The 8,864-nt window shown below is 36.0% G+C and overlaps 1 long non-coding RNA gene across 1 annotated transcript; it reads left to right on the top strand.

Moving 5' to 3' along the window:
* The first annotated feature begins 4,361 nt into the window (after positions 1 to 4,361).
* LOC138851563 (uncharacterized) lies at positions 4,362 to 8,391 on the top strand. Its single transcript, XR_011391277.1, has 3 exons — positions 4,362 to 4,589; positions 5,028 to 5,363; positions 8,070 to 8,391. It is a non-coding gene; the product is annotated as an uncharacterized lncRNA (long non-coding RNA).
* The last annotated feature ends 473 nt before the right edge of the window (positions 8,392 to 8,864 follow it).

Raw genomic sequence — 8,864 nt, 5'->3', positions numbered from 1 at the left:
TCCTTCTAAATTCACATCACCCCCCGATTTTACTATCTCGAGAGGTTTTCGATTCATAACTGAACTCGGTACAAGATAAAATTCTTTCATGATTTATTAAACAATTTCGAAATAATATCTACTGCTAGAGGTAATATAATACTTAGAAGATTTCCACTTCTGAGACTCAACAAATATTTCTTTTTACGATGAAAACCAATTTTCTTACAAGCTAATGTTCTAATCTCGTTCTTTTACTTTTTTAAATATTTTAGAGTCTAATGGTATTTTATTCTTGATCAAATTCTTGAAAATCTCACTGATACAACTTATGTGTGATTTTTTAAACTGTTGTAACAAACTCTTCCGTTGATTGCCTGGGACACTAGTAAGTAATGAAATTAATTCTTAATTTCTTTTTAATAATGATTTTTTCATTGTACCTTCAACAAATCTCCTTCTTTGACCCACGAATTAAAAGTGGAATAATAACCTTTATAAGATACCAAATAATGCATAATTCCACCAATTTTTTTTTCGTTTCAATACTCTGTCGTTAATATATTCTGGAGGTGGTATGACTGGTATCAATTCTTCGCGATAAAATGATCCTTTAATCTTTTCACCCTTCAAATCTTCCAAATGATATGTTGTTATAGGTTGAGAATCATTAATTCTATATATTTTAAAACTTTCCTCTGCATTTTGTGTGTGAAACCCTCGGTTAAACTAGGAGTCACTCTTGTTGTGTCTCCAACAGCAACTTCTTACTGAAACGTTTCTTATTGGATCTTCCATTTTTATAATTTATGCGAAACTGATTCCTTATATCATCCAATGACATAATACAATGGACTTGCAATGGGGTTTTACCACCAATCCCCGAGTGTGGAGTTGAATTATATGCATCTACCAATGCATTTAAATACCTTTGAATAATTAAATGTATTGGCACTTGTCATATATTTATATAATTTACGTTTTAACGTTTGCAAGCCTCTCTCTGCAATGGAAGCTTTTGTTTCATTCGAAAATACATGATATAGCTTTATACGTTTATTTAGAAGATCTCCACCTTCATCTGTAAATAATCTCGATATATTCTTCTTCTTTTCATCCTCCAATATGTTTTGTAATGCATGTAAAGTGCTTGGTCCGTCTTGGAAAAACATCGATACACACGAGAATGTACTTATAATCGTCATTATATCTGGATAATTTAGACATATCCCCCAAATCACAGGTTAATATCACCCTGGGTTTAGCTGCAATTATTTTCTTAGGAGGAAACTTCTTAGGTTTAAGAACATGTACAGCAAGTGATCTTTCTGAATTGAAGAAATTTCTAACCTCTTTCAAGATTATGGAAGGATCAATTTTTTTACAGCTTTTATACCAGAGAATGAACCCACAGAGTGAGGATCTCTATAAACCTTTTCAATTAATTTTGTTCCCTCCATTGGTGTACAATTTCGTTGGAATCCTGACGTAACACATTGGTTCGCAACTGTAACTGTATTTAATGTGAGGTCTATGAATAAATAGCCAAAGGATGATCAATTTATGGCAGATTTATACATATTAACAAATTCTTTATTTTTACCGAAAATCTGTCGCCCCAGAATCTCTACTTGCCCGAGATCTCTCATTTTAAATAAGACAAAATGTGTGGCGTTTAAAGCCATGGTACGACTATATCGTCCTCCGTGAAATATATTTTAAGTAATTAGAATAATGCTTATATTATGTCTACCTTTAGTAAAACATTCGAGAATAATTTCACTATTACCAGCTTTAACTAATCTTTTTAACACATCACTACAAACTGGCATAGTGCCTGATAAGAGGAAATGGCAAATGTAATACCTATTTACAAGGCATGTGACAGGTCCTTGGCTTCGAACTATAGACCAATAAGCCTTACCTCCATAGTGGGAAAATTTATGGAATCAATAATTGCCGAAGCAATTCGTAGCCATCTTGACAGGCACAGATTGATTAATGATTCTCAACACGGTTTTACAAAGGGGCGTTCCTGTCTTACGAATTTACTAACTTTTTTCACTAAGGTGTTTGAGGAGGTAGATCATGGTAATGAATATGATATTGTGTATATGGACTTCAGTAAGGCTTTCGATAGAGTTCCACACCAGAGGCTATTGAGGAAACTTAGGGCACACGGAATAGGAGGAGAAATTTTTTCCTGGGTAGAGGCATGGCTGACAAATAGACAGCAGAGAGTTTGCATAAATGGGGAGAAATCAGAATGGGGGCACGTCACAAGCGGTGTTCGTCAGGGGTCAGTGTTGGGCCCGTTGTTGTTCACAATTTACATAAACGACATAGATGAGGGAATAAATAGCGACATAAGCAAATTTGCTGATGACACCAAAATAGGCCGTCCAATTCATTCTAATGAGGACACTAGAGCACTCCAGGATGATTTGAATAGACTGATGCAATGGTCGGAGAAGTGGCAGATGCAGTTTAATATTGACAAATGCAAAGTTCTAAATGTTGGACAGTTAAATAACCATGCCACATATAAACTAAATAATGTAGATCTTAATACTACCGATTGCGAAAAGGATTTAGGAGTTCTGGTTAGCAGTAATCTAAAACCAAGACAACAGTGCATTAGTGTTCGCAATAAAGCTAACAGAATTCTTGGCTTCATATCAAGAAGTATAAATAATAGAAGTCCTCAGGTTGTTCTTCAACTCTATATATCCTTGGTTAGGCCTCATTTAGACTATGCTGCTCAGTTCTGGTCACCGTATTACAGAATGGATATAAATGCTCTGGAAAACGTACAAAGGAGGATGACAAAGATGATCCCATGTATCAGAAATCTTCCCTATGAGGATAGACTGAGGGCCCTGAATCTGCACTCTCTCGAAAGGCGTAGAATTAGGGGGGATATGATCGAGGTGTATAAATGGAAAACAGGAATAAATAAAGGGGATGTAAATAGTGTGCTGAAAATTTCCAGCCAAGACAGGACTCGCAGCAATGGCTTCAAGTTGGAAAAATTCAGATTCAGGAAGGATATAGGAAAGCACTGGTTTGGTGATAGAGTTGTGGATGAGTGGAACAAAATCCCGAGAACAGTTGAGGCTAAAACGTTATGTAGTTTTAAAAATAGATTAGATAAATACATGAGTGGGTTTGGGTGGGTGTGAGTTGGACCTGACTAGCATGTGCTGCTGGGTCTGGTACAGAGCTCCATCCTTGAGTGGGGATGACCAGACTGGGTGGGTCATAGGGATAATCCGGGGGGTGGGTCATTGAGCTAATCCCGAGGGGGGGGTCACATGGACCAGCTACGCATGGGTCAGTAGACCTGTTGCAGTGTTTCTTCTTTTTTATGTTCTTATGTTCTTATTAATGTATTTTCATCAGATGATGCAATGACATTCTGTGGGTCAATAATATCTTTACTTAATGTTAATTTACGGGATATCTCTGAATCTTGCTCTAAGGGATGAGATGTCACCCCACATATTATAATGTTATGAAATTTCTCACGGTATAACTTTACTAATTTTGCTGTGAAATAAGATTTGCCACTATTCGAATAACCGGCAGTGATAATCCTTGAAGGATAACGAAATATATCAACATCAGCCGATGTGCATGCTTTCAAGTTCATTGTACTAGCGAGAAACTGTGTTTACCATAGAGAAGTGACTTGTATACTGTGAGTGTTAATGAGTTTTCAAGATATATATCAGCTAAGATAACAAGAGGATACAGAGCGACCTCCTGTCGCCGACCGGGACTACCTCACCAAAATTAGTTCCTTTACGATAACATGAGAACACCAATTGACACAGGTGTTCTTACCCTGTCTTATGATGACCGTCTGTCTGACTTGTGTTGACTCACGTGTGCAGTAAGGAGATTTTATCAGATACACATTGGGTATGTGATTTCTATCGGAAATCTACCTTCGGTGTGAGCGGCATTTCATGGCACCCGTCTGTGTGACCTGTGTTGACTCAAGTGTTCAGCAAGAAGATTTTATCTAACTTGTCTACAAACATGGCGCAATAATTTCGGGGTGAACCATATAAGGTCAAGGTGTCTGACAGAGCGAGGACTATGTTTCCATTCGTCAAGCGTGGCAGACCTCTTCTTAATTCGGCAAACCCACCTGCATCATGAAGGTAAGTTGTACTTAGAAATCTTAATTCGTGATATGTAAAATTGTGGTTAAACAAAAATTGTACCTTTAAAGGTGTTGAATGTTCTTAATCGCTTGAAAAAAATTTACCCAAATCTTAATTCGTGATATGTAAAATTGTACCTTAACATATTAATTTACCTCATTTAAACTTAACAAGTGGAAATAATGAAGAGGTTGGAGTATACGAGTGAAATTCTTACCAGACAATGAGTGAAATTTTTACCGGATAAATGTGTTAATGAGTGAAATTCTTAACAGAGGATAAGAAAAGAATACACGCGAATTAATGAAGAGGAGAATGTCGATAATACGAAAATCATCGCAAATCAAGCGAGGAGATGCACATCACGGTGAAAGATTGACAGAATTACAAAAAGAGTGGGATCACATAGATGTATTATGGTAGAGGCTGTAAAAACAGGTATGTATCCAAATTGTGACCAGTACCTTATATTTTTGTCGTATTATGTAAAAAATTGTTGGGGGTGAAAGATTCTGTTCTATTAATCGTTGTATTGCTGAATACCGAAGCGAGGAAATCTTAATATGTAAAATTGAGATCAGTGCCTTATATTTTTTGTTGTATTAACGAAATCTTGTTATGCAAAATCTTGTTATATAAAATTGTTGGTGGTTCTTACCAGACATTAATTCATGTTATGTAGTGAAAGATTTTGCTCTATTAATATTAATTCGTAGTATGTAAAAATGTGACTAGAGCCTTATAGGTGTTGTTGTTGAGGAAAAATGTTTATTAATCGATCAGTATGTGAATACCGAGACGAGAAAATATGTAAAAATATGGAATATGAATTGGAGATACTTTTCCTCGTACGAAATACACCTGGTACTTCTGCAGCTGTGAATGACTCTGAGAGAGCAGGTACTTCACATAATCCAGGGAGTAATGACGCACATCCTGGAGGTGCGACCGAGAATGAACCTGAGAGTGCAGGTTGTTCTGCTAGTGTTGGTACCTCACAACACGGAGGTGCAGCCTGGAATGTGGATACATCTGTCACCGTTAATGAAGATGAGAGAGCAAGTATCTCACATAGTCTGGGGAGTAATGTCGCACACAACAGTGGAGGTGCGACCGTGAATGAAGATGAGAGGGAAGGTACTTCACATGATGCGCCTGTGAATATGAACGATGAACATCCAGAAATTATCACATACGTCCAGAATTTTAGAGGTAGGCACAAAGTGAGGAAATATAGTGTCCCTTCAACTTATCAGAGAGATTTAAGAATGTATTTGCATGCTTATAGGGATTATTTTATAGGTCAGATGCGAGATATGTATGATAGATCACCTCTGGCAATGTCACTCAGAATCCATCCGATTATAGTTATTAGGACATTACGCCAGAACATATTAGGTGATGATCAAAATGGACAATTTGTGATAAATTTAGTGTTTTAGTTAGTAAGTGAAGAGGAAATCTCTGAAGTATTTGATCGATGGGTGGGAACGATATTAGAAAGGTATGAGACAGAGTTGCAAAATCAGGAAGGGATCATAGATCTAAAGGAATCTTTGAGCATAGAATATGTCAAGGTAGAATTCAGAGTGCAAATGGGATCATATGTGGAATATCCCAAGAAACTACGAGGGAGCCAATATATCTTTAATCCAGATATTAATTATGGATTGTGTGTACTGCGTGCTTTTGCTGCCTATCATTGTCACAAAAAGGGTATGAGATAGGAAAATATTTCCTAAGTTGTAAATCCTAAGAGAGAGTGTCTTAGTCATGCAAAATCTTTTACAGATAATTTTCCCATTACACGTGATGAATTAGGTCTATTAGAAAAGGAAAATAAGGTGTCATTATTCGTCTATCAATTAAGAGAGGATAAAGATGGGTCATTTGTGGCTATGTGCCGTAAGGGGAATAAGAAATATAAGGACATTATGTGTGCCTTATTGATGAATGAAAGTCATTTGGTTTCAGTCAAAGATTTTCACGGCTATATTAGAATGATAATGACAGAAAAAAAAGGTGATGATAAGAAGCACTGCCATAATTATTTGATGAAGTTAAATATCCAGGAAGAGTTAGATATCCACGAAGATGGATGTAAAATCGGACTCTCGTATTCCCCCCGGAAGGAACAACTGTACACTTTAGAAATTTTAGTGATACACATTCCAGCGAATACATCGGTGTATTCGATTTCGAATGTGCATTAGATACCACTCTCCCGGCAGGTAAAACTGAGTCACGCCATAAAGCCATTGCCTATTGTTATATTATATTTGATCACACAGGTGAAATAGTGTGCATGAAGAGTTATAAGGGGAAGGATGCAGCTAATCATTTCATTTTAAATGTCAATGGTGAATGGAGTAAGATAAAGTTTAGAAGAGAGTATCATGTAATCCATATGACAGAGGAGGATAAGACCAGACATGATTCACAGATCACTTGTGAATTATGTAGTAACACCTTCAAAGATGCCAAAGATAATCATAAACATCATGACCACACTTTAAAATTCAATAATTATATTGGTGCATATTGTGCGTCGATGCAATTTGCAGTGTAAAGATAAGAGTGAGAAATTATTATTTTTTTGTCATAACATGTCGTATGATTTAGGAATAATTTTAAAGGAATTGCAGGTTGATAAATATGAAATTGAACTTCATTCGAAACAAGGACTCAAATTCTTGAAAGTAGACATAGGTAAGGTTAGGTTTCAAGATTCTCTGTCTTTATTAAATGGATCTCTTTCCACGTTAGCAGATCAACACATCAAGGCAGGTAAATCATTGAAATAAACAAAGACTATTCTGAAAGATGTGCCTCAGGATGTGTTGCCTTTATTATGTAAAGGAAAGCAAGTCCTGTGCTACGATTATATTGATAGTTTAAAGAAACTCGATGAAACAAAATTACCGAGTAAAGAACATTTTTGTAATTCTTTTAGAAATAGTGCAATTAGCCAGGAGGATTATGACCATGATGCTATGAAAGTATTTGACTTGGGAAAATGTAAGAGTTTAGGAGATTACTTGATGTTGTATCTCAGACAGATGTTGGATTGTTAGCCGATGTCTTCATGGAGTGGCGTAAAACACTCAAAGATATTTATAAGCTCGATGTTAGTAATTACATAAGTTTGCCTTCTTTCAGTTGGGACGCATTCCTATTGGAAACTAATGTGAAATTCGATATAATATATTCCAATGAATTATACGACCACATTAAAAGGAATCTCAGAGGAGGGTTCACATGTACAGTTAATCAATATACTAAAGTAGATAATCCCTTAATCCCAATTTTGATGTTGAGAGTGGAATGGGTACTCACATTTTATATCTAGATTTTAATTCTTTGTATGCTAGTGCAATGGTTGAAGCTCTTCCACAGAATGGAATAAGAAAATTATCGAATGAGGAGAAGAATGATTTCCTCGATGTGGGATTAAGAAATGTTTCCTGTGAGGGTCAAAAGGGATATTGGATAGAATGTGATACCAAGCCCGTGTCCCCTGAGGTAGATAGATGTACTGATGAACTACCCTTGGTATTATCACACATGAATATATCACAAGAGATGTTGTCTCCTTATTGTGAATCTGTATTGAAAAATGAAGGTAGAAATATACTCAAATCTAATGCGAAATTAGTGGCAAGTCATTTACCTCAGAAAAATTATATGGTCAGTCTAGATTTGCTACAGTTACTAATGGAACTTGGGTTAGAGGTTGAAAAGGTGCATGCAGTATATGAATATACTCAGTCAAAATTTTTAGAACCCTTCATAACAACAAATATCGCACAGAGAACAGCCACATAATGTCCCATCAAGTCAAAAGCATTCAAATTAACCAATAATGCTATTTATGGGAAAATTAAGTGAACAGACCTAGATCAAGCCTTCCTATTCCAGGGTTGCAGGATTGCCAGATATCTCTGTTTCCATGCCCGAGGGACTGTCCTGTCCAGGAGCTGAACCCGGGACCTCTCTTCAACGTCTTATAGATACATCAAGAATGAGAAAGGATTTATTAAAACCACCAAAGATCCTTTCCTAAAAAATCTCACACATTTGAATCAAGACAGAGTGATTTGTACATTCACCAAATCGAAATTAGAAGTTAAACAACCACTATCTCGGTTTTCAAATTCTTGAGATTGCCAGAAAGAAATTGTATTATTTTTTATATAAAGTTTTAAAACAACATTATGGTGATGACGTAAAACTCCTGTATACAGACACCGATTCGTACATTTTTAGCTTGAAATGCAAAGATTTGCGTGCTGAGTTAAAAAGAGAACCTTTGTTAGGATATATGGATTTTTCAAATTTCAGTCCTGATCATCCCTTGTATGATAATAGTAGGAAAGGTGAGATAGGTTTATTGAATTCTGAAATGTGTGAATATAATATTAGTGAGTTGGTAGCTCTGAAAGCTAAAATGTATTCTGTAAAGATTGTTGGAATATCAAATACTGTCAGTAGAGCCAAGGGTATCCCGTCACAGTTCACGCCATTATTAACTCATGCATGATATAAGAATCTTTAAAGAAATGTAGATAGGGAAGTATTCACTTGTAAGTCTAATAGCAATGTAAAAGGTGAAATATGTACAGTAAAGAATAAAAAGAGAGGATTGTCAGCCTTTGATGATAAAAGGTATCACTTGAATACTAAGCAATCCTTGGCTTATGGTCACCCTGATAT

Source organism: Cherax quadricarinatus, unplaced genomic scaffold (assembly GCF_038502225.1).
Source record: "Cherax quadricarinatus isolate ZL_2023a unplaced genomic scaffold, ASM3850222v1 Contig1000, whole genome shotgun sequence".
NCBI lineage: Eukaryota > Metazoa > Arthropoda > Malacostraca > Decapoda > Parastacidae > Cherax > Cherax quadricarinatus.
This window is presented reverse-complemented; position numbering and strand designations above follow the sequence as displayed.